The sequence below is a fragment of the Bos taurus genome, chromosome 3 (genome assembly GCF_002263795.3).
Source record: "Bos taurus isolate L1 Dominette 01449 registration number 42190680 breed Hereford chromosome 3, ARS-UCD2.0, whole genome shotgun sequence".
In the NCBI taxonomy this organism is placed as follows: Eukaryota; Metazoa; Chordata; class Mammalia; order Artiodactyla; family Bovidae; genus Bos; species Bos taurus.
In genome coordinates, this window is record NC_037330.1 from 21,033,982 (window position 1) to 21,059,836 (window position 25,855).

The following is a 25,855-nucleotide window of genomic DNA, read 5'->3' on the forward strand; positions in this document are numbered from 1 at the left end:
GGCTAAAGACGACAATGTATTCATCCAGGTCTTAGAGCATCCCAGTGAGTGCCCGACTCTGTCGCCGGCATGCAGACACAGAACGACCATCCCGGCGACCTCTGTGCTTAGTCGCTAAGTCCTGTCCGACTCTTTGCCACCCCATGGACTTATCTCGCCAGGCTCCTTGTCCATGGGATTTTCTCGGCAAGAATACTGGCGTGGGTTGCACGCCCTCCTTCAGGGGATAGTCCCAAACCAGGGATTGAACCCGGTGTCCTGCATTGCAGGCAGATTCTTACCGTCTGGGCCCCAGGGAAGCCCACTCTGGTGGAAATCGCCTGGTGGACACAGAAAACCTAACACAGCCCCGGAGGCCTATGCCAGGGTGGGCAAACTCTGATTCGTTGGGTGTAGGCGAGGACGTGAGAAGAGCCATCATGGGAGCCCCGCCCCCCGCCGTGTGTTAGGCTGTCCTTGGATGTATTTCTGTTCAGGCCCACAGGATTGGAGCCCTGGCTCCTGGTATCTCTGGGGGCTCTGGCATCTGTGGTCGGTAGAGGGCACGGAAGTGGCACCGTTTCCCTGGGGGCAGGAGTCTTATCCTAGGAAGAAGTGTCAACCCCAAAGACTCCAGGAATAGCCAGTACTGCTCTCTCCGTAGCGTTCGGCTGTCAACCCTAAAGGTTTGTGGTTCGAGCCCACCCAGGGACGGTGGGGTGGCATTTTACAGACCAAAGAGACTCCCTTTTGCCAGGAGAACACCAGAAAGTGCAGCGGCGAGCCGGCATGCAAGAGCACAGGAGTCAGGTACAAAGGAGCAGCAGAGAGGGCGGGTCCCCGGGGATTGAAAGCGTCGATCATTCTTGAGAGCCCAGAGTACTGACCGCCGGCGCTGTGAAAAGGGCCACCGCGGCGCGGGACCGCAGCGTGGGAGGGGCGGCGTCCACACAGCTGGGCCGTGGAGTCTCCTGGCCTCGGATGCAACCACCGTCCCCGCCTCCTGGGGCTTCCGGGAGCTCGTCAATCGGCTGGGGCCACCCCTGAGCTCGGGTGCGGAGCTAAGGGTCTGAGGCCTCTGCGTTGGGTGCGGGACCCCGAATGCAGCCTGTGGGGACCCCAGTGTCCTCACTTGAGGGGTGATGAGGAACTCTAAAGCAGGTTTCTCGGGAACTGGCGTCTCCGCGTCTGAGCGAGCTTGGGGCTTCAAGGTTCCTGTTTGAGTGTTAAAATTAGGTGGTCTAGATGCTGGTGGCAGCATTCGGGATTTCATAAATACAGTGTTAAGTACTGGAGGGTGTCCCGTTTCCGTAGTGTAGTGGTTATCACGTTCGCCTTACACGCGAAAGGTCCCCGGTTCGAAACCGGGCGAAAACAGGTTGCTGTCCCCCGCTACCCCACCGCGGAGATTTCTGATTGGTGGAACCACCTGGTTCTCACCCCCACTGGCTGAGTCAAGTCCTACTCTTTTCCACCCCTTGAACTGTAGCCAGTCAGGCTCCTCTTTCTGTGGGATTTTCCCGCTACTTTGCTAGAAGCCCATGAGGTCAGTGCAGCTGCCCCCCTTCACTCTTGCCTGGCTCCCTGTGTCCTGCAGGGATCAAAAAGTGTTCTGTCAGGACACAGAGGTGAAAAGTCCTTCTCTGCAGCTGGTGGAATAGAGAACCAGATGGGAAACGCGTCCAAGGGAGGGGGAGTATCCTCAAGAGCTTTCCAGGACTGTTGAGTGGGTGCTGTCAGGTGGGTCTAAGCCCCAGGATAATAATGCCTAGTCTTGTGTTGTTCTGGCCTTGACCCAGTCCCAGGTCCAGTCCGAATTCAAGCACAGAGGCATCCAGCTTTACCACACATATTCCACTCTCCCTCTCTCCAAAGTGGGGTAGTGAACCACCTTTTCTGTCTCAGTGCATAGAACCCATATGGGTTGGGCTTCCCCCCCCCACCCCCACCTTGAACTTTCTGGTTTGCTGAAATGTAACTCAGGAGTATAAAAAACATTTAGTGACGTGAAAGTGAAATCGCTAAGTCGTGTCCGACTCTTTGCGACCCCGTGGACTGTAACCTACCAGGCTCCTCCGTCCGTGGGATTCTCCAGGCAAGAATACTGGAGTGGGTTGCCATTTCCTTCTCCAGGGGATCTTCCCGACCCAGGGATTGAACCTGGGTCTCCAGCCTTGCAGGCAGACGCTTTAACCTCTGAGCCACCAGGGAAGCATTAGTGCTCTCCATGCTACGTACAAGAAAAAAATTCAAATTGATAATAAGGATGAATCTTGAATACTTTTAACACTCTAGATAATTCTAATAATTGATATATAATTGCATAGAAAATGCCCTGCCATACTCTCAGAGATGACTCCTGGTATGCCTTACCTAGCTTTAATAATTTTGGTCTAAAACCTATTTCATGTTGACTTTCTGATTTTCTAAAAATGTGTAAAATATTGGTACCATACTATTCTAGGTTGTAGAAGTCTTATATTTATTTTCTATTCAAAATCCTAATGAAAGTGAACTGCCTAAATTTCCTGTATTGCTTTGATTCCCTTAAGCAAACTCTAATTCCAAAAAATATTTCCATTTATAAAATTCAAAATTATGTGCCACAGAAAATTAAATATACCATATAATATTTTTCAACGAAGATTAAGTCGTATAATTATAGAAATCATAGTTACTTATATTCCCCTTTCAACGTGGGGGTAAATGTTTTTAGGTATCATCTAATATGTGAATATCTGACATGGCAACTCATACTGGCAACCATTTACCCACAGGGACACAAGACCGGCAGTGCGAAGCCCCCTCGCGGGGCAGGACTCCATGAGCTCAGCCTCTGCGTTTTACTCGAGAGACAGGGTACCCGACGAGGGGGAGGCACTGGCTGGGCCGCTGTGCCCCTGGCCGGGGCTTGGAGGGCACAGATGGGCAGAGCCGCCCGGGTCCAGCGAGGACGCCCCGGATCGGTCCCACACCTGTCCGCCGTGTCCGTGTCAACCAGGCCGCTGAGGGTCGCGGGAGACCTCAGGCGGGTCCTATTAAGGGAGTAAAAAGTGTTTCTCTTCTAAGTAGGCAGAAAGGTCCCACCGAGATTTGAACTCGGATCGCTGGATTCAGAGTCCAGAGTGCTCACCATTACACCATGGAACCCCCTCCGGAGCCACCTCGCCTCCATCGCCAGACAACGGTATCCGCTTCTTTAGCCTCCGTACGTCCCACCCAAAAGCTCAGGGCAGTTCTTCAAAGGTCCTGAGGAGACTCCAATACGGTTGACTCCCCTACGTGCTCAACCCTCTCGCTTTCTCTCCGCTCCTCTCCTTTGATCGACTCAGCTCACTCTCACCTCAGAAAATGAGGTGAAATCCACTTTGGGTTTTGTGCCAGGGAGGACCCCCTAGGTCTCTATCACCAACCGCATATTCTGTTTAGGTTAACCAGAGTGTCCCATCCGGAGGTAAAATTTCTGCAAATAAGAGTGTTATTTTCCTTTTCTTTGCCTTCACCCTTTCCCCATAGCCCAGAGAGGGCAGACGGTCGTCAAGGCAAGAGGCAGGGTTTCCTGGGTCCCTTAGTTTTCTCACAGCGCTGATCACACTTCTAAGCGGCCACCACCTCTTTCCTGTAACATATAAAGTGTGTCAGCGGTGGAGTAGGAATGTAGGCAGGAGAACTCTTCTTTTATTCTTCATATATTTCTGATTCGGAGAGGGATAAGTTATTCTCACAACAAGTGTACATTGTTAAATTTACAATGTGAATAAAAATAACTTTAAAGAAAACACTCAGACAAACGAGCTATACTCACTTAAACTGAAGTCAATGTCTCTCAGTCGTGTTCAACTCTTTGTGTCCCTAGGGACTGTAGCCTGCCAGGCTCCACTGTCCAATGATTCTCCAGATAAGAATACTGGAGTGGGTAGCCATTCCCTTCTCCAGGGGATCTTCCAAAATCAAGGATTGAACCAGGGTGCCCTGCATTGTAGACGGATTCTTACCGTCTGACCCCCAGGGAAGTCCACTCTGGTGGAAACCGCCTGGTGGACACAGGAAACCGAAGCACAGCCCCGGAAGCCTTTGCCAGGGTGGGCAAACTCTCATTCGTTGGGTGTAGGCGACGAAACGGGAAGAGCTATCGTGGGAGCACCCTTGTGTTCACCTGTGCTTGGATCTATTTCGGTTCAAGCCGGGAAGCTTCGAGGCCTGGATGGCGGTTTCTCCGGGGGCGCTGGCATCTGTGGCGGGTAGGGGCAGGGAAACGGCACCGTTTCTCTGGGGGACAGAGCGCTCACCCCGGGAATGAGTGTCTACTCCAGAGAGAGTCCAAAAGAACCCCGTAGTGCTGTCTCTGTGGCGCAATCGGTTAGCGCGTTCGGCTGTTAACCGAAAGGTTGGTGGTTCGAGCCCACCCAGGGACGGTGGGGGTGACATTTTAGGCAACACCAAAGAGAACTCCCTTTTGCCAGGAGGACACCGGAGAAGTGATGCGCCCAACGGACTTTCAGAGAAACACAACAGGAGTCAGGTGCAAAGGAACAGCGGGGAGGGCGCGTCCCGGGTGGATTGGAAGCGTCAGTCATTCCTGAGAGCCCAGAGCGCTGATCGCCAGCGCCGAGAAAAGGACCACCGAGGCGCGGGTCCGCAGGCCTGGAGGGGCGGCTTCCACACCGCTGGGTTTCGGGGTCACCTGGGCCTCGAGCGCACCCACCGTCCCCGCCTCCTGCGGCTTCCGGGAGCTGGGGAGGTGGCGGGGGCGACCCCTGAACTCAGGGTGCGCAGCTGAGGATCTGAGGATTCTTCGTTGGGTGCAGGGCCCCAAAGGCAACCTGTAGGGGTCCGAGGGTCCTCACTTCAGGGGAGAGGGGGAAACCCTAAAGCAGGGCCCTCCAGAGCCGACGTCTCCGTGCCTGAGAGAGCTTGGGGCTTCAAGGCTCCTCTGGTGTTAAGAGTTGGTGCTGTGGTTACTGGTGGCGGGACCTCGAATTTAATGGATACATTGTTCAAGAGGAGAGTTTATCCAGTTTCCGTAGTGTAGTGGTTATCACGTTCGCCTCACACGCGAAAGGTCCCCGGTTCGATACCGGGCGGAAACAGGCTTTCTCTTTCTTTTTGCACCCCCCCCCCCGAAATATGTCTTCTCATTGGTAAAACCAACAGGCGCGAAAGGTACGGGGTGAGGCAGGGGACGCAGCTGGAGGAAGAGTTGGTGACCACCTAGAAGTCTCTTTATTCAGCGCTCGGAGAGGCCCAGGAGCCACTTCAGAGATCTGGAGGTGGACGGATTCGCTCATCAGCCGCCACTCATCACCGAGCCTGACGACAAAGAAAACCGAGGTTCACAAAGAGAGCAAGTCCTGGGCTCGGCAGCACGCAGCGCTACAGCTAGACCAGGAGGGACCCAGTCCGCTACTTTGTGTCCTTGCCCCAGAGCAAAAGCGACGCCCAGGAAAGGAGACGTGAAGGGCGATGAGCAACGGGGCAGGGCTGGGAGCCTTGAACAGATGCACAAGGCCTGGGCCGCTGCGACATTCCCTTTCCCACTTTCTGACTTTCTGAAGGGTCATCTTACACCCACCTTTCACCTGGAGAAGCTAAATAAACATCTTTGTTCACAGATTCCTTCTGGTCTAGTGGCTAGAATTCTGTGCTTTCACCGCCACGGCCTGGGTTCGATTCCTGGTCAGGGAAAACTTTCTTTTTCCACCGTCTGCACCCACACAAGTCTCTCTCTTCCCTGCACTCACACAAGCCTTCTCTTGCTGCCCAGATCGAAACTGTATTTTGCTTAAAGGTCCAGTGCAGAACATTTCTGCACAGAGTTTCTAAATGCCGCTGAGTCCGGGCCTCAGGGTCCTGGACCTCGGGCTGGCTGTTGGAGCTGAGATGCCGTGAACAGCCTGGGCTGGCCAGCTCTGGCCTCCACTCTTTTCTCCTGGCATGGTAAACCCAGAGTCTTACTTAACAGACTTTTCATTCAAGGAGAATGTGAGGCTTCAGTTCCAAAAATTCATTAAAATCCAATACCAAAAGCTTTTGTAAAATACCAAAAGTTTGCAAGAATATGAACATCCTATATTCTGTACCTAAGTGCCCAGTTAACATCACATTCTTTCTTTATATAAGAGTCATGACATCACTTGATAGTAACCTGCCGATATCTCGGGATTGTTCCTTTCCTTTGACGTCCCTCTCAAAACTAACTTCTGTGGGACCTGTCTTCCAAGGCCCCGTAACAGCTGTACCGACCAGAAGAGGGCCCTCTTGGCCCTTCAGGAACCTGGAATCCGTTCTCTTTAGGATGTAGAGAAGGTATATGTGTGTTAGTCGCTCAGTCCTTTTGGACTTTTGGCCATCCCTTGGACTGTAGCATTCCTCTGTCCATGGGCCAGTGAAGCCCAAAACAAACATAACCACAATGCATTGGCCAGGAATCGAACCCGGGTCTCCCGCGTGGGAGGAGAGAATTCTACCACTGAACCACCAATGCCACTATAGAGAAAAATGTCTGTAAGGATAACCTAGATGGAGTTTTACTCAAGTCTTTCTCAAGTGCAAGTCACTCATGCCCTGTGCTTGTAGGACGGTCTAGGCTTTCATCCTCCACCCTCTGTGGCACAGGCTGCCCTCTGCCCTCTGGCCTGCTGCGGGTTGCTTTGGCGGGCACTCAGGTGTGCTTTGGATCCCTCTGAGTGGTGGAACCGCCTGGTGCTTGTGCTCACTGGCTCAGTCTTGTCCCACTCTTTGCAACCCCTTGGACTCTAGCCCACCAGGCTCCTCTGTCCATGGGATTGCCACGCTCCTTTGCTAGAAACCCATCGAGGCAGTACAGCTGCCCCCTTGGCTCTTGCCTGGCTCTCCGCGCCCTGCAGGGAGCATAAAGTGTTCTGTCAGGACACAGAGGTGAAGAATCCTTCCCTGTGGTTGGAGGATGAGAGAACCAGATTGGAAATGCTGCAAAGGGAGGGGAATATTCTCAAAAGCTTCCCAGAACTGCTGTGTGGGCGCTGTCGGTTGGGTGGCTGCCCTATGACAATAATGCTTAGTCTTGTGTTCTGGCCTTGACGCAGTCCCAGATCCAGTCTGAATTCAAGCACAGAGGCACCCTGCTTTCCCACACATATGTCATTCTGCCTCTCTCCAAAGTGGCATTCTGAACCACCTTTTCTATCTCAGTGAATAGCAACCATGTGGGTCTTTTTTTTTTTTTTTTTCCTTTAACTTTGTTTTGCTGAAATGTAACTCAGGAATATAAAAAGGGTTTAGCTTTAGATAAATTAGTGCTCTCCATGCTACAAATAAGAATAAAATTCGAAGAAGGCAATGGCAACCCACTCCAGTGTTATTGCCTTGAGAATCCCAGGGACGGGGAGCCTGGTGGGCTGCAGTCTATGGGGTTGCACAGAGTCAGATACGACTGAAGCGACTTAGCAGCAGCAGCAGCAGCAAAAGTGGTAGTATAAGGACTGCTGAAAATCCTCTTCTCCATAAAAGCAGTGAGAAATCTAGCAAAAATTCTTAAGGATTAACTAAAAACTCTAAAAATTTAACAAAAAGCTTGCAATAATCCAGAGAACTTAAGGAACATGGCTGTATCTGAGTAAAAATAGAAAGATTTGTGGTACTAGAACTTACCGTATTCCTACCTCCACCTTTTCCCTGATTTCACAGTAACTTTGAAAATCAGTGGCCAAAATCATGGTGAAAACAAGCAGCCTAGAAGTCAGTGGAGGGAGCAAAATTAGGTTGGAGCTTGTGTTGATTAACTGTATGTGTCAACATGACTGGATCATAGAGTGTCCAGATATTTGGCTAATCATTATTTCTCGGTGTGTCTGTGAGGGCATTAAAAATTTTTTTAAAAGAGAGAAAAAAAAGAATAAAATTCAAGTTGATAATAAGGATGAATCTCAAATACTTTTAATACTCTAGAGAATTCTAATAATTGATGTGTAATTACATAGAAAATGTTTGTTCTGTCATGCTCCCAGAGATGACTCTTGGTATGCACCATACCACTTTAATAATTTTGGTCTAAAAACTACCTCATGGTTACTTTCAGATTTATTATTTATAAAATTTAAAATTATGTGCTCCAGTAAATTAAATATACCATATAATACCTTTTAAATCAGGATTAAGTCTTTTGAGTCTCGAAGTCATAGTGATTTAATTATTCCCTTTTCAATTTGGGGTCAATGTTTTAAGGTATCATCTAATATGTGATTCTAAGCAGCATTTATCAGGCATGACTCAGCTCAAATTGCAATTTTAAGATCTATCATTAACTTTAAGTTCTTTGACTGATATTAAATTGGTTGAATTAATGTATAATCTTTGCCTGGAAAATTTCTAATTAAGGTAGAAATAATAATGCCCATATTTTTATAGGTTATATATAGAAGAGCTCTAGCTTAACAGCTTAAGAGAATGTGTGGGTACCTTTAGGAGATGTTCCTGAATGTAGCCATAACATCACTTGAAGAAGAGTACAACACATGGACTGTCTAAGTTAAATAAGGACGTGTTGCTTACCTGATGTACTCCTTTATTAAAAAAAAATTCCTGATTCTTAGTTACCTGCCTTCTAGATCTCAAGTCACTCATTTTCCCATGTGCTATGTAATTCTTTTTTTACTCATTGCTGGCATCCTTAGGCGCTGGCAGGCAGATGAACCTGACAAAAACATGACAGGATGCTCTCCTGCTGTGATTCTTATTTGTCCCTGTGTGTGTGTGTATCTTATTTTTGATGCCTCCTGGTGTGAATGCACCAAGGAGTGGGACCTTGACTTTGCTCCTGATACACCAGTTTTCCTGGAGAAGGGCCTGGTACCTGGTGAGCACCTAGTAAGTGCTTGCTGACTGAAGGATTCCTAATGCACAGTTCTGGAAAACTGATGAAGAGGACAGAAGTGGGTAAGATCCACACAGGGCTAGAGTATAAGGGACAGAAAGGCACAAGCTCCAAGAGGGAGAGAGAAGGGCAGAGAGAAATGTCCTAGAATTTAGAGACATCCTCGACTGAGTATGGAAAATCTGAAGAGCTCTTCTTTCCTCCTGACTTCAACTGAGGAATCAGTGGAAGGTGAACCAGGAACTCTAAGGATCCAGGTTTGCACAAGATGTATTATTGGTGCAGGATTCTGTAGCTTGCAACAATTTGTCTCAAATGAGATAATTTTTGCAGATGTAGCCACGTACTGTCGAGATATCATACGGAGACAGTCTCAGGCTTGCAAATGCACCCACATACCAGAGGGAGACCCCTCATTAGATTGTGTGCATCCAACCAAAGCCAAAATACAACTCATGAAGGGAAGAGGATAAATGTCTGGGACCAGTGGGCTTTTTTTTTTTTAACTCCTGTAATCCATAAGCTGCTCTGCAAGAGGCTCTCCAGAGTCATTCTGCCTGGCCTTGTCTAGACTCAATGACTTGGTCACCAATGAAAACAGTTACAATTCTTAGAATACTTTCCAATCAGCTTGGAAGTTTGGCTGCTGAATATGTGCAATCTCTGGAAATGTACACATTGTCTTTTCATTATACCTCCTGCTAAGTTGAGTCACTAGGGCACAAATTCCCTTGTTAGAGTAACAGACCTGTGTATTGACAATTTCTTGGGATGGCAAGACCATGAAGAAAAAGACTCTTTCCTTGAGTCAGCAAAACACATTGGAATATAAATTAGCACATCTATTTAGGGAAAACTAAGAACATAAAGAGATGCCTTCAGTTTCTAGCAAAGGTACAGTGACAGAAATCAGATTAACCCTCCTTTCCAAATCTCACTCTCCCCCTTTGTCCCACTCCCAAAGGAACAAAAAGATAAAACATGAAATACTGATTTCTAAGACACTGGAAATCAGGCAGCAAAGGATAGCAAGCCTTGAGAGGTGACAAACAAACAAGATGAGTCTTGCCATGGGCCCAGCTTCCTGCTTTCGGTGAGTTCCCATGCTGGGCACCAAGAAGAGGATTTCAGGTAGTGTTGGTGGAGAGCAAGGCAGCTAGAGTTCACAGGACAAAGATCCAGTGATTCTTATTTGCAAAGCAGATGTAAAGCAAAGGTATGGATATCAAGGCTGAAAGGGGAGTTGGGGGAATTGGGAACTTAGGATTTACCTATATACACTATTGATGCTATGTATGACACCACCCTTCTGGCAGAAAGTGAAGAAGATTAAAAAGCCTCTTGATGAAAGTGAACGAGGCGAGTGAAAATGTGGCCTTAAAGCTCAACATTCAGAAAACTAAGATCAGGGCATCCGGTCCCATTACTTCATGGCAAATAGATGGGGAAACAGTGGAAACCATGGCGGACTTTATTTTTCTGGGCTCCAAAATCACTGCAGATGGTGACTGCAGCCATGAAATTAAAAGACATTTACTCCTTGGAAGGAAAGTTATGACCAACCTAGACAGCATACTAAAAAGCAGAGATATGACTTTGCCAACATATGTCAAGGCTATGGTTTCTCCAGTGGTCATGTATGGATGTGAGATTTGGACTATAAAGAAAGCTGAGCACAGAAGAATTGATGCTTTTGAACTGTGGTGTTGGAGAAGGCTCTTGAGAGTCCTCTGGATTGCAAGGAGATACAACCAGTCCATCCTAAAGGGGATCATCAGTCCTGGGTGTTCATTACAAGGAATGATGTTGAAACTGAAACTCCAATATTTTGGCCACCTGATGCAAAGAGCTGACTCATTTGAAAACACCCTGATGCTGGGAAAGATTGAGGGAGAAGGAGAAGGGGACGACAGAGGATGAGATGCTTGGATGGCATCACCGACTCAATGTACATGGGTTTGGGTGGACTCCGGGAGTTGGTGATGGACAGGGAGGCCTGGCTTGTTACGGTGAATGGGGTCGCAAAGAGTCGGGCACAACTGAGCGACTGAACTGATCTCAACTTGTACAATAAATAACAAATGAGAACCTATTGTATGGCATAGGGAATTACTGGATGCTCTGTCGTTACGTAAAGGAGAAGGAAATCCAAAAATGAGGGGATATATGTACATGTATATCCGATTCACTGTGCTATTAGCACAACATCATAATTAACACACCTGGAAAACAGCTATACTCAAATAAAAGCTAATAATAAAAAAAGAAACATGAAGAAAGGTCCCGTGATGAGAGAGAGTGGGAGAGAGAGAGAATGCTGCGATATGAAAGAGTCTCCCTCAAGTACTCAGCAGAGTAATGATTGGGGTATCCTCATGAAGAAAGTGCCTTTGGCCAAGGAAAGAACGTTTTAAAAAGATCCTGGAACAACTCCTGGTGCTCACACAGGACAAGCAATTGTATGCAAGCCATCTCCCCACACAGACTGGACTACTTATAACTCATGGGCCATTGGGAAGAACATTCAAAAAACTCTTGTGATGGACAGGGAGGCATGGCTGTTAAAATGCTGCACTCAATATGCCGGTAAACTTGGAAAACTCAGCAGCAGCCACAGGACGGGAAAAGGTCAGTTTTCATTCCAGTCCCAAAGAAAGGCAATGCCAAAGAATGTTCAAACTACTACACAATTGCTCTCATCTCACATGTTAGCAAAGTAATGGTCAAAATTCTCACTGTGAGGCTTTCACAGTGTGTAAACTGAGAACGTCCAGATGTGGAAGCTGGATTCAGAAAAGGCAGAGGAACCAGAGATCAAATTGCCAACATCCCTTGGTTCATAGTAAAAGCAAGAGAGTTCCAGAAAAATATCTACTTCTGCTTTATTGACTACGCCAAAGACTTTGACTGTGCGGATCACAACAAACTGTGGAAAATTCTTCAAGAGATGGGAATACCAGACCACCTTACCTGCCTCCTGAGAAATCTGTATGCAGGTCAAGAAGCAACAGTTAGACATGAAACAATGGACTGGTTTCAAATTAGGAAAGGAGTATGTCAAGACTGTATGTTGTCACCTTGTTTATTTAACTTCTATGCAAAGTACATCACGAGAAATGCCAGCATGGATGAAGCACAAGCTGGAATCAATATTTCTAGAAGAAATATCAATAACCTCAGATATGCAGATGACACCACGTTTATGGCAGAAAGCCAAGAAGAAGTAAAGAGCCTCTTGATGAAAGTGAAAAAGGAGAGTGAAAAAGCTGGCTTAATATTCAACATTCAAAAAACTAATATTATGGCATCTGATCCCATCACCACACAGAAAATAGATGGGGAAACAACGGAAACAGTGAGATAATTTATTTTCTTGGGCTCCAAAATCACCGTAGATGGGGACCACAGCCATGAAATTAATGCTTGCTCCTTGGAAGAAAAGCTATGACTAACCTAGACCAGCATATTAAAAAGCAGAGATATTACTGTGCTAACACAGGTCCCGCTAATCAAAGCTATGGTTCCTCCAGTAGTCATGTATGGATGTGAGAGTTGGACTATAAAGGAAACTGAGTACCAAAGAATTGATGCTTTTAAACTGGTGCTCGAGAAGCCTCTTGAGAGCCCCTTGGACTGCAAGGAGATCCAACCAGTCCATCCTAAAGGAAATCAGTCCTGAATATTTATCAGAAGGACCAATGCTGAAGTTGAAGCTCCAATATTTTGGCCACCTGATGGGAAGAGCTGACTCAGTATAAAAGTCCCTGATGCTGGGAAAGATTGAAGACAAGAGGAGAAGTGGGTGGCTGAGGATGAGATGGTTGGATGGCATCACTGACTCCATGCACATGCATTTGAACAAACTCCAAGGTTTGGTGATGGACTGGGAAGCCTGGAGTGTTGCCATCCTTGGATAGCTACTTAACTGAAGAAATTGGGGAACAGTTCCTTACCACCGGAAAGCTCCATAGGGCCTCCAACCAGCCCATCTTTCTCTGCTCTGAGTCACCTTGTGGAACAAGCCACAGTCAGTGAATCTAAGAGGGCACAGGACAAAGCTGACTGCAGGATACTTTTACCTCCTGATATTCCCTCACATTTTCATCTGGGCTCTACATCCTCTCTACCTGTGACACCTATTATCTCTCTGAAAACCAAGAAGTTCATCCCTTGTGAAGACACTTCGCTTTCCCTCACCCCTGCACACCTGTGGGACAATCTGATTTGAGTCAGAGAACAAAAGGGAACGAATTCAACTCTACAGCTCAAGACACAATGATGAAGAGGGTCAGGCTCTTCGGATTGAGCTGATCCAGGAGGAAAAGCAGCAGGTCGTCGAGCTGCTATCAGGGGAGGCCCCGAAATCAAGTCAAGATATGGGAGAAATGGACCCGCCCATCACCAGCTGAGAACCAAGTGGCCCCTGCTTCACAAGGAAACAGGTTCAGAAAGAGAGCTGGACCTCTCACCACACCTGGATTCCAGGTCTTCCCACACGACCTGCGGAGCCTCCCTTGTCCAGTTCTTGGATGAGGCTGAGCCTCTGATCCAGGGGTTGGGCGGCCATCGTTGTGCTTTGTCACATCTTCGGGGGCAGGGGATGGATCCGTCCCCTCGGCGCGCTCAACTCGCCGGCTCTGAAGCCCTGTGCCTACCATTACTGCTGCAGGGAGCCCTGTGTCTGTGGTCCCTCGGGCATCCGCTGTGCGTCCACCCTGACAGGGAGAGGACCACCTCACCCTCGTCCCATCCCAGTGGGACGTCAGCATGCCGGACGCGACAGAAAACGATGAATCCGCTCCTCTGTCTGGACGTAGGAGGTGCAAACTAGGACCTGCAGGGGAGGAAAGCAAGGCGAAATCTCAAGAAACGCCCTGATCTAAAGCTATTTTCAAGTCCGCCTCTTTGGCAACTCAGGCCTCTAGGACGATTGAGGGTGCTGTCGCGCGGTCGCACTCTCGACCTCACTCAGAGTCCACGTGGAACCAGGAGGAGCCCTGTGGCCTGGGAGAGGGTGCGCATGCGGCCCGCGCCTTCCCTGGGGTCTGAGCCCCTGAACCTCATACGTGAAGGCAACACCCCACTGAGAAAAGGAGGAAAGCCACTGCTGGAGAAAAGGGCACATGCATTCCCCAAATTGAGAAGCTCTACTGCTAAAGGAAACCAGAGACAGAAAAGGGAACCAGATGCTGTGGTCTGTCGCTGAGGTGTAGATGGATTTTCCTAAGTGCCTCTCAGAGACAGAGGCGCAGGCTCAGAGTATTCCCAGTGTCGACAGGTTTAGCTCCAGTGACTGGCCGGCAATAGTGGACATGCCCAGCCTCCTAGGCTTTTACCATCTCCACCCACTTTCAGTTGAGCAAGTGCAGAACATGTTTTTAAAATATTCTCTTTTAACCTATTCATTTCACATTCATTTCCCTGAGTACTTTGAACGGCCAATTCATCTCACTACCGTAAGGGAAAACTGTTATCAGCAGCATAAGCAGATGGTTCATGTAAAAATCAGTGTCAGAATATCAATACGATGGTGATCCAGGGAAATGCCCTGACTCTCCAGCTGCTGTTGTTTGGAATCCCCTTGGTCTCTACCAGGCAGTGAGCACGGTTTCCCTTTTCCCTTGGAAGCTCGCTCAGAAGACCTGTTAGGATAAATGTTATGTCCACTGTAGGGCAAGAGGTGAGCGAGGGAGCGGGGCTGGTGGGCGGGGGCCAGGGGTGTGGACCAAGCCTGCAGAGGCAGCGGTAGATGAGGCAGCAACGGTGGCTGTGCCTGTGTGTGGTTCAGGAAGAGCTGATGAAAGGCGGTGAGTCCAGTAGGTGAGAGTGCGTGCTCTGCCTGTGTGGGGAGGGGCAGGAGGATTGGGAGATCTTTGCTGGAATTAGGGTGGAAGAGGGGAGGAGGGCGACCCTGAGTGAGAGATAGTGGCCCGACGGGTCCATGCTTATAGTTAGCTGGCAGCAGAGATACCGTGATCTTGAAGGTGCTTTCTCCAATGGAACCTCTTGTCCGTTGTCTTCCCGGTGTTCTGACCTCTGTGATTTCCCTACTAGGGTGAAATCGACTTCAGAATTTCTGCTTGATAATCTCTATATAGTAAAATGTCTATATTCATTCAGGTGAACTGAGGAAAGGACAAACTCAATAGTTTAAAGTAGCAGGGGACGGATAGGCGTTACCTGGGAAACGTGCCAAAGGACTTCATCCATGTATCAAAGTGTATCTTCCATACCTGGTTGATAAAAAAATTTGTACCTCTTGATTTTGGTGATTATTTCACATCAAATAGCTGTTCATTCATGATTTGTGCATCTTGTTCTGTGAATACACCTTAATAATTTTTATCTCGGATAGAATGGGTGGTCACATGTTGCAGAACCCAGTGCAGACCATTACCGTGTTGAAGAAACAGAAGTCAGACGCCACGTGAAACACGGAGGCCATGCCGTGACTCGGATTCGAACCGAGGTTGCTGCGGCCACAACGCAGAGTACTAACCACTATACGATCACGGCGTGCCACATACCACGCCATGAGAACGGTCTTTAATGTCTGTCCTTTGACGTAAAATGATTTCGATCCTTGCGCTGCTTTATTCTTGGGAACTGCAGCTATTCGTTTTCTCTCTTTCATGCTCGCTCATCGGTTTCCCCTCTCTGTCTCTCAATTCTGATATATTGTGACAAAAGGAAACAAAATCAAACCAAACACCAATTCTCATCTCCCCAGATGCGGCACGTTCCTTCTGGGAAGTCTGGCTGTCCTCGTCCCCACCTCGCCGGCTTCTTTTCCAGCTCTTCGCAGTCGTCCCTTTGGATCCACCTTCCCGGTTAGCTGGTTCCGGCTCCCGCCCCACCGACCGCGGCCGAGCCGAGGGAGGGCAACACCAGCGGTGCGGACGGCCGGGTGAAGGCGGAGCAAAGAACCGAAAGAAGCAGTACGGAGCCCACCCGGCGTCCAACCTCCCTCTGGCCCCCTCGGCTCCGACCCGGGGCGTCTCTGGCGCGTTTCTGCCCTCGGAAATGTGTGTGGCTCCACCGGTCGTGGAAGCGGGTAATTACCCATCCATGGGGATGAGAAGTACCTTACTCGAGCGTGTCTCTGTGGCGCCATCTATTACTGCGTTGGGCTGTTCACGGAAAGGTTGGTTGTTCTAAACACACCTTAGGAACGCCTTCCTTGAAACACTCAAAAGCTGGGTGGTTCTTTCTACGCTGCGCAAGCTTTCCGGGAAAGGCAAAAGGGCTCCTCTACTGCTTCCCTCCTGTCCGGCGTCATGGTGCACAGGAGGTTTGCCAGGTCCCTGGGAGTCCAGAATTTCCTGAAGCAGTGAAACCAGTAACCATATTTCTTTACGTTTCTCCTTTACTGAGCATGTAACAAATCCACTGTTCTGTGTTTTAATCCGTTACATACTTCTATAGGGATTTATATTTAAAATCTTTTATTTTCCCCATACAGATACCACTTCTCTTTTCCTTCCTCCCTGTGCGTACATCCAGATTTCCATCTGGTGGTGTTCCTCCTGGAGGATTCCTTTAGCATTCCTTGTACAGTGGGTCTGCTGCTGATGAAGTCTTTCAGCATTTGTATGTCTGTAATGGTCATTATTCACCTTCATATTGAAAGACTTTAAAGGTGAGTAGTGATAGAATTCCACCTTGACTATTTTGGCTTCTGTGCTTTGAAGAGGCTGCTCCACTGTATTATAACTTCCATGCATCTCTCTTCTCCTTTAGTCTTTATTAAATTTTTTACAATATGGCTTCTGTTTCATGTTTTATTTGTTTTTGTTTTTGTTTTTTTTCCCATGAGGCCTGTTGGGTCTTAGCTCTCTAACCAGGGATCCAACTCACACCAAGAAGGCAAAGTCTTAACCACTGGACCACCCGGGAAGTCCCTCACTTCTATGCTTCTGATAAAATCTGACATGTGTACTTTTGTTTCTATATGTATCCGGTCTTTTTCCTCTGGTCCCTCGGGGACTATATGCTTTTTCAATGGCTTTGAGCACTTTAATTACGATGCGACTAGATGTGTGTTTTCCGTGCTGTTGTGCTCATTCATTTTGTTCATTTGGCTCCTTGGATCGGTGGGTTTATCATCTTTACTATGATTGAAATTATCTGACATTGTTCCTCCAAAAACTGTTTCTCGTCCCTGGGTATTTTCAGGAGCATCAGTCACCCGTGTATCAGGTCTTTCAGTGATGTGCTACCATTCAATGGGCAGTGCTAAAGAACGTTCAAAGTACTGGACAATTGTGCTCACTTCCCATGCTAGTAAGGTTATGCTCAAAATCCTTCAAGCTAGGTAGGCTTCAGCATTCAACTTGAATCAAGAAATTCCAGATGTACAAGCTGGGTTTAGAAAAGGCAGAGGAAGCAGAGATCGAATTGCAAACATTTGCTGGATCATAGACAAAGCAAGGGAATTCCAGAAAAAACATTTACTTCTGTTTCTTTCACTACACTAAAGCCTTTGACTGTGTGGATCATAACAAACTGTGGAACACTCTAAAAGAGATGGGAATACCAGACCATCTTACCTGTCTCCTGAGAAGCCTGTATGCGGGTCAAGAAGCAACAGTTAGAACCGTATACGGGTCAACTGACTGGTTCAAAATTGAGAAAGGAGTACAACTAGGCTGTTTACTGTCTCCCTGTTTATTTAACTTGAATGCAGAACACATCAGGGGAAATGCCAGGCTGGATGAGTTACAAGCTGGAATCAAGATTGCTGGGGAAAATATCAGCAACCTCAGGCATGCAGATGACACCACCCTAGTGGCTGAAAGCAAAGAGGAACTAAAGAGCCTCTTGATGAGAGTGAAAGAGGAGAGTGCAAAAGCCAGCTTATAACTCAATATTAAAAAAACTAAGATCATGGGACTTCCCTGGTGGTCCGGTGGCTAAGACCACAGGCTCCCAATGCTGGGGGCCTGGGTTCGTTCCCTGCAGGGAAATAGATCCCACATGCTGCAACTAAGAGTTCACGTGCCACAACTGAGAGCTGGCACAGCCAAACAGATAAATAAATATTAAAAAAAAAAAAAATTAAAAAAAAAAAAAAAAAACTAAGATCATGGCATCCAGCCCCATCACTTCATGGCAAATAGAAGGGGGAAATGTGGAAGCAGTGACAAATTTTCTGTTCTTGGGCTCTAAAACCACTGCGGATGGTGACTGCAGCCATGAAATTCGAAGACACTGGCTTCTTGGAAGGAAAGCAATGACAAACCTAGACATGTATTAAAAAGCAAAGACATCACTTTGCCCACAAAGGTCCATATAGTCAAAGCTGTGATCTTTCTTGTCGTCATGTACCAATGTGAGAGTCGGACGATAAAGAAGGCAGAATGTTGAAGAACTGATGCTTTGGAACTGTGGTGCTAGAGAAGACTCTTGAAAGTCCCTTGGATGCCGAGGAGACCAAACCAGTCAATCCTAAAGGAAATCAACCCTGAATACTCATTGGAAGGATGATGCTGAAACTCCAATACTTTGGCCACCTGATGAGAAGAGCAGACTGCTTGGAGAAGTCCCTGATGCTGGGAAAGTTTGAAGGCAGAAGGAGAAAAGGGCAACAGAGGATGAGATGGTTGGATGGCATCACCGATTCAATGAACACGAACTTGGGCAAACTCTGAGAGATACTGAGGGACAGGGAGGCCTGTAGTGCTGCAGTCAGTGGAGTCACAAAGAGTCAAACACAGGTTAGCAACTGAAAAACAATGACTCTTCAATGACACTGTGTTCATTAAAAGCATTTTATTTTGACAGTGAGTTTCCATTTGGATACTGTGAACAGCTTTTCATTGCTTTGTGCTCCATAATCTTGTTTATGTTGTTTTCTGCCATGTCTAATCTGCTCTTCAATCTGGTGAATTTATTGCATTGGATGTTATAGTTTTCAGCTCTAAAGTTTGATTTTTTTTGCCATTTTTGTATGTTCTGTGTTTCTAATTAACATTTTGGATGCATGTATACCATCGTGATAACTGTTCAAGTCTTCTCTGCAGATTTTTACATTGTGTCCCTTCTGGCTCAATTTCATTGACTGATTCATTCATTCATTTGTCTCCTCCTTACCTGTCATTTTCCTGCCTCTTTGCATGACTGGCATCCTTTGATTGGAGGCCAAGCATTGTCAGAGTTTCCCATTTGGGGCACTGGCTCTTTTGGTATTCCTACAAATCTTCTTGAGTTTTATCTGGGGTACATTTGAGTGACTTGTAAATGGTTTGATCCCTTTGGATCTTCCTTTCGTGATTTTTTTAGGTAGGTTGCTTATTCCCAATACTGTAACAAGAGTTTTCTGAATGTTCTTCCCAATGGCCCAGGAGTTAGGAGGAGTCCATTCTGTCTGGGGTGATGGAATACAGTTGCTTGTCCTGTGTGAGCACCAGGCATTGCAGCAGGATCTTTTTAAAACATTCTTTCCTTGGCCTCAGGCACTTTCTTCATAAGGATACCCCGATCATTACTCTGCTGAGTACTTGAGGGAGACCCTTTCATATCCCAGCATTCTCTCTCTCTCCCACTCTCTCTCATCACTGGACCTTTCTTCATGTTTCTTTCTTTTATTATTAACTTTTATTGAAGTATAGCTGATTTACGATGTTGTGATATTAGCAAAGTGAATCAGCTATACGTATACATATATCCCCTCTTTTTTGGATTTCCTTTTCATTTAGGTAACCACAGAGCATCCAATATTTCCCTGTGCCATAGAGTAGGTTCTCATTTGTTATTTACTGTACACATAGCATCAATAGTGGATATAAGTAAATCCTAACTTCCCAATTCTTCCAACTCCCCTTTCCCCCTTGATGTCCATACCTTTGTTCTCTACATCTGTGTCTCTACTTCTGCTTTGCGAATAAGAATCACTGGATCTTTGTCCTGTGAACTCTAGCTGCCTTGCTCTCTCCATTTGATTGACTTCAAACCCTCCTCTTGGTGCCCAGCCTGGGAACTCACTGAAAGCAGGAAGCTGGGCCCATGGCAAGACTCATCTTGTTTGTTTGTCACCTCTCAGGGCTTGGTATCATTTGCTACCTGATTTCCAGTGTCTTAGAAGCTAGTATTTCATGTTTTTTTGTCTTTTTGTTCCTTTGGGAGTGGGACAAAGGGATAGAGTTAGATTTAGGAAGGAGGGTTAATCTGATTTCTGTCACTGTACCTTTGCTAGAAACTGAAGGCATCTCTTTATGTTCTTAGTTTTCCCTAAATAGATGTCCTAATTTATATTCCAATGTATTTTTCCAACTCAAGGAAAGAGTCTTTTTCTTCATGGTCTTGGCATCACAAGAAATTGTCAATACACCTGTCTGTTACTCTAACCAAGGAATTTGTGCCCTACTGACTCAACTTAGTGGGAGGTACAATGAAAAGACAATGTGTACATTTCCAGAGATTGCACATATTCAGCAGCCAAACTTCCAAGCTGATTAGAAAGTATTCTAAGAATTGTAACTGTTTTCATTGGTGACCAAGTCATTGAGTCCAGACAAGACCAGCCAGAATGACTCTGGAGAGCCTCTTGCAGAGCAGCTTATGAATTACAGGAGTTAAAAAAAAAACAACAAAAAGCCCACTGGTGCCAGACATTTATCCTGTTCCCTTCCCCCATGATTTGCATTTTTGCTTTGGTTGGATGCACACAATCTAATGTGGGGTCTCCCTCCAATATACGGGTACATTTGCAAGCCCGAGACTCTCTCCGTATGATATCTCGACAGTATATGGCTAAAACCAGAAAAATTATCTCATTTTAGACAAATTGTTGCAAGCTACAGAATCCTGCACCGATAATATATCGTGTGCAAACCTGGATCCTTAGAGTTATTGGTTCACCTTCCACTGATTCCTCTGTTGAAGTCAGGAGGAAACAAGAGCTCTCTCAATTTTCCGTCCTCAGTCGAGGATGTCTCTGGGTTCCAGAACATTTCTCTCTGCCCCTCTCTCATCCTCTTGGAGTCTGTGCCCTTCTGTCCCTCTCTGTCCCTTATACTCTAGGCCTCTGGGGATCTTACCCATATTCTGTCCTCCTCATCAGTTTTCCACAAATGTGCATTAGGAGTCCTTCAGTCAGGAAGCACTTACTAGGTGCTCATCAGGCACCAGTCCCTTCTCCAGGAAAACTGCTGTATCAGGAGCAAAGTCAAGGTCCCACTCCTTGGTGCATTCACACCAGGAGGCATCAAAAATAAGAATCACATACACACACACACACACACACACACACACACACATACAAATAAAAATCACAGCAGGAGAACAACCTGTCATGTTCTCAGGTTCATCTGCCTGCCAGTCTCTAAGGACCCCAGCAGTGAGTAAAAAAAGAATTACATAGCACATGGAAAAATGGTGACTTGAGATCTAGAAGGGAGGTAACTAAGAATCAGGAATTAAAAAAAAATAAATAAACGAGTGCTTCCAGTAAACAACAGGTCCTTACTTCTCAGCTTAGGGAGTCCATGTGTTGTACTCTTCTTCAAGTGACATTATGGCTACATTCAGGAACATCTCCTAAAGGTTCCCACACATTCCCTTAAGCTGTTAACCTATAGCCCCTCTATATATAATCTATAAAAATGTAGGCAGCATTATATTTAAACAGTGTTTTGTTATTTCTACCTCAAATAGAAATTCTCCAGGCAAAGATTACACATTAATTCAACCAATTTAATATCAGTCAAAGAACTTAAAGTTAATGACAGATCTTAAAATCGTAAATTGACCTGAATCATGGCATATAATGCTACTTAGAAGTACATATTAGATGATAGCTAAAAACATTTACCCCAAATTGAAAGGGGAATAATTAAGTCACTGTGATTTCGAGACTCAAAAGACTTAATCCTGATTTAAAAAATATTATATGGTATATTTAATTTACTGGGATACATAATTTTAAACTTTATAAATAATAATAAATGTGAATGTCACCATGAAGGAGTTTTTAGACCCAAATTATTAAAGCAGTGTGGTGCATGCCAGGAGTCATCTCTGGGAGCATGACAGGACAAATATTTTCTATGGAATTACACATCAATTATTAGAATTTTCAGGAGTGTAAAAGTATTCAAGATTCAACCTTATTATCAACTTGAATTTTATTCTTGTTTGTAGAATGGAGAGCACTGATTTATCTAAAGCTAAAACTTTTGTATTCCTGAGTTCAGTTCAGTTCAGTTCAGTCGCTCAGTAGTGTCCGACTCTTTGCAACCCCATGAATCGCAGCACGCCAGGCCTCCTGTCCATCACCAACTCCTGGAGTTCACCAAGACTCACATCCATCGAGTCAGTGATGCCATCCAGCCATCTCATCCTCTGTCGTCCCCTTCTCCTCCTGCCCCCAATCCCTCCCAGCATCAGAGTCTTTTCCAATAAGTCAACTCTTCGAATGAGGTGGCCAAAGTACTGGAGTTTCAGCGTTAGCATCATTCCTTCCAAAGAAATCCCAGGGCTGATCTCCTTTAGAACGGACTGGTTGGATCTCCTTGCAGTCCAAGGGATTCTCTGAGTATAACATACTGGTTTGTCAAATAGGTTCTGAGCCAAGAGGCAGAACCGACTTGAAGACAGAGTTTGGGGGTAAATGCAAAGTACATTAGCATAGCTTAAGACAAACATTTCCATAAGAAAAAGGCATTGCTTAACTTCAGGTGAAACCAAGTGTCATTATGGCAACACAGTATTTTAAGAGAAACCTCCTTTTAAATTTGTACAGAGAAGGAAAAAATATCGCCAGTTTGTTTCCTCCTGCCGCTTAAGAGAGAGAAAAATGTCTGACACTTGCAGGCTATTTCCTCCGTTTGGAGACCCCTGGCCTTCCTGCCTGTTACCCTCTCAAAACGTCCTGATCTAAAGCCATTTTCAAGTCCGCCTCTTTGGGGACTCAGACCTCCAGACGCACTCGGAATCCACGCGGAATCAGCCGGAGCCCCGCGGCCCTGGGGGCCGGTGCGCACCCTGGGTTCGCCTTCCTGGGGTTTGAGCCCCTGAACCTCAGACGGGAAGGAAACGCAGTGACCGCCGCCCTAAGAAAAGGAGAAAAGCCACTGCTGGAAAAAACGGCACATGCATCCCTAAACTTGAGAAGCTTTATTTCTAAGGAAACCAGAGACAGACAAACACAGAGACAACATTGCATTAAAGTCTTTCAGCGAAAACAAATTCTGCCTGCTGTGAGGTGAACAAGAAAACTCTTCAAGACACCTGCTTTCTGAGAAAACCGCCTTTACCTCTCTGTTAAAATTCACTCTCCATGAAATGTTGAACTGGAAAATTATAAAAGGCAAACAAAAGACGTTTCAGACATTGTAAAACGTAAAGCAAAGCTGTCCTTCAAGAATAATCCCAAGTTTGATGAGAAAGGAATGAAGACCGTCAGATCTGCGTGGACCGCGCCTGGCACCTCCGCGGCTTTATGCGGGGTCAGGTCGGCAAACGAATTCAACAAATGACCTGAGCCTCAGCCTTTGCTGCACTTCCTGCTAAACGTGAAAATGTGATGCAAGTCTTGCATTACCTCAGTGGTTCCTGAGGAACCCCTGCCCCCAGCCCCGCCCAGCGCCGGATGGCACCATAGAAGTGCTGTGATGGGGCTGTGAGAGAGCGCGGGTCAGGCGCATCGGAGCAGAGGGGAGGGCAGGTCAGAGGAGAGGGCATGTCATTCGTTTCACGAGTGGAATTTAAAGCATCGAGCTCGCTGCCCGCTGGCGCCATGAAAAGGGACTGTAAAGCGCGCATTCGCAGCCTGGAAGGGCTGCGTCCACCTTGCAGGACGTCCGGCCTCCTGGAGATCAGACTCACTTAACTCCACTGGCTGCTAGGGCTCCTGAAAACTGAGGACTCAGCGGGGCGACCTCTGCGCTTGGGCGCAAGCTGGCACACAGGGACCTCGCTCCTGGAGAGGCGTGGAACCCTAAATCAGCCTCTTTCAGGAACTGCAGATCCTTACTTGACGGATTGCCTGTGTTTCCAGAGTCCTCTTCCTTTGAAAATGTGAAGGGCAGGTGTGTTCAAATATGCAATTCTTGTGTAAGTCTCTAGGCACTATAGACCGCGTGGTTTCCGTAGTGTAGTGGTTATCACGTTCGCCTAACACGCGAAAGGTCCCCGGTTCGAAACCGGGCGGAAACAACTGCGCTTTTCCGCAAACTTTTAGATTCGTATTTTAAACACAAAATGAAGGCCTGCCGCGTGGAGTGAGGCTTGGAACTTCAGCTTCACCGTCAGTCCTTCCAGTGAATATTCAGTGTTGATTTCCTTTCCTGACTGGTTTGAACTCTCCTTGACCTGCATACAGGTTTTTCAGGAGGCAGGTAAGGTGGTCTGGTATTCCCATCTCTTGAAGAATTTTCCACAATTTGTTGTGATCCAAACAAAGGCTTTAGCGGAGTCAGTGAAGCAGAAATAGATGTCTTCCTGGAATTCTCTTGCTTTTTCTATGATTCAATGAATGAAAAACGGAGGAAAAGCATAGAACAAAATTATTCGGAAAAATATATGGAAAAAGTTAAATAGAGACTACTACTAACAGTGGAAGAAACTTCATTGGTAAAAGGAGTTTACAGGATGATGATGATGAGCCTACTCTTTCATGAATTCTAGGATTCCCAGTCAACCTGTTTTCCTGCAGAGATCCTCTCTGAGGATCAGGTACTATCTGGTCGTACGTCCTTCTGTGTGTGTGTATACAAGACACAGTGGAGTAGGGTAGTAGTGGAGCTTGGGAGAGGATGCCCAGACTGGAAGCAATCATACATCATTTACATTCTAAAAGCGTGAAACGAGTCCCTGGGTGGGCTCGAACCACCAGCCTTTCGGTTAACAGCCGAGAGCGCTAACCGATTGTGCCACAGAGACCTGAGACAAGTTATTCCTCCCTCCCACCGAAAGCAAGCATTCTTAGGGACCTAGGCAGAGCCACCTGTGTTTCGCAGCATGCAGTTTCCGCCTAAAATTGTGTCCCTAGCACGGCGTTTCTCCAGACAACTGGAGAGATGCAGTCCACTCAGCCTGTTCGTTCCCGTCGGGAAGCCGAGATGTTCCTAGGGCAGAAGGTCACCTGAGCGCCCCGCCGCGCATTGCGCCCAAGAGACGCCCGGAGCTTGAGCCGAGGGGCCCCCGAAGGAAGCTGCTGGCTCTTGGTGTTTGCTATCCCTTCATCCGACCATTTGTGCTTCTGGGCAGCGGTTTAGTGCGTGTGGTCCGTGTGGCTGCAGCTGGCAAGAGATCAGTTTGTCGTGATCCACACAGTTAAAGCCTTTACCTGTCTTGGACTTAGGGAAAAGAAACGTGTGAGGCCGGCGACTTGAGGTCAATCCACTGGACTCAAGAAGCTGAGTGTTGGTGGAGAACAGGGCAGCTAGAGTTCACAGGACAAAGATCCAATCATTTGCTTTGCAAATGGTTCCTATTTGCAAAGCAGAAGTAGAGACACAGATGTAGAGAACAAAGGTATGGACATCAAGGGGGAAAGGGGAATTGGAGGAATTGGGAAGTTAGGATTTACCTATATCCACTATTGATGCTATGTATACAGTAAATAACAAATGGGAACCTACTCTATGGCATAGGGAAATACTGGATGCTCTGTGGTTACCTAAATGAGAAGAAAATCCAAAAAAGAGGGGATATATGTATATGTATAGCTGATTCACTTTGCTATTGTCACATCATCGTAAATCAGCTATACTTCAATAAAAGTTAATAATAAAAGAAAGAAACATGAAGAAAGGTCCAGTGATGAGAGAGAGCGGGAGAGAGAGAGAATGCTGGGATATGAAAGGGTCTCCCTCAAGTACTCAGCAGAGTCATGATGGGGGTATTGTTATGAAGAAAGTGCCTGAGGCCAAGGAAAGAATGTTTTTTAAAAGATCCTGGTGCAATGCCTGGTGCTCACACAGGACAAGCAATTGTATTCGATCCCCCCAGACAGAATGGACTCCTCCTAACTCCTGGGCCATTGGGAAGAACATTCAGAAAACTCTTGTTACAGTATTGGGA

General features: G+C 46.7%; 8 non-coding genes across 8 annotated transcripts; 4 read left to right on the forward strand and 4 right to left on the reverse strand.

Annotated features, from left to right (window-relative positions):
- The first annotated feature begins 1,283 nt into the window (after positions 1 to 1,283).
- TRNAV-UAC (transfer RNA valine (anticodon UAC)) lies at positions 1,284 to 1,356 on the forward strand. The gene has a single exon. It is a non-coding gene; the product is annotated as a tRNA-Val (tRNA).
- A 1,701-nt stretch (positions 1,357 to 3,057) lies between these two features.
- Positions 3,058 to 3,129, reverse strand: TRNAQ-CUG (transfer RNA glutamine (anticodon CUG)). Its single transcript has one exon. It is a non-coding gene; the product is annotated as a tRNA-Gln (tRNA).
- Positions 3,130 to 4,320: 1,191 nt separating this feature from the next.
- Positions 4,321 to 4,394, forward strand: TRNAN-GUU (transfer RNA asparagine (anticodon GUU)). The gene has a single exon. It is a non-coding gene; the product is annotated as a tRNA-Asn (tRNA).
- A 602-nt stretch (positions 4,395 to 4,996) lies between these two features.
- TRNAV-CAC (transfer RNA valine (anticodon CAC)) lies at positions 4,997 to 5,069 on the forward strand. Its single transcript has one exon. It is a non-coding gene; the product is annotated as a tRNA-Val (tRNA).
- Positions 5,070 to 6,392: 1,323 nt separating this feature from the next.
- Positions 6,393 to 6,463, reverse strand: TRNAG-CCC (transfer RNA glycine (anticodon CCC)). Its single transcript has one exon. It is a non-coding gene; the product is annotated as a tRNA-Gly (tRNA).
- An 8,811-nt stretch (positions 6,464 to 15,274) lies between these two features.
- Positions 15,275 to 15,346, reverse strand: TRNAH-GUG (transfer RNA histidin (anticodon GUG)). Its single transcript has one exon. It is a non-coding gene; the product is annotated as a tRNA-His (tRNA).
- An 8,567-nt stretch (positions 15,347 to 23,913) lies between these two features.
- On the forward strand, positions 23,914 to 23,986 carry TRNAV-AAC (transfer RNA valine (anticodon AAC)). The gene has a single exon. It is a non-coding gene; the product is annotated as a tRNA-Val (tRNA).
- Positions 23,987 to 24,638: 652 nt separating this feature from the next.
- Positions 24,639 to 24,712, reverse strand: TRNAN-GUU (transfer RNA asparagine (anticodon GUU)). Its single transcript has one exon. It is a non-coding gene; the product is annotated as a tRNA-Asn (tRNA).
- Between the last annotated feature and the right edge of the window lie 1,143 nt (positions 24,713 to 25,855).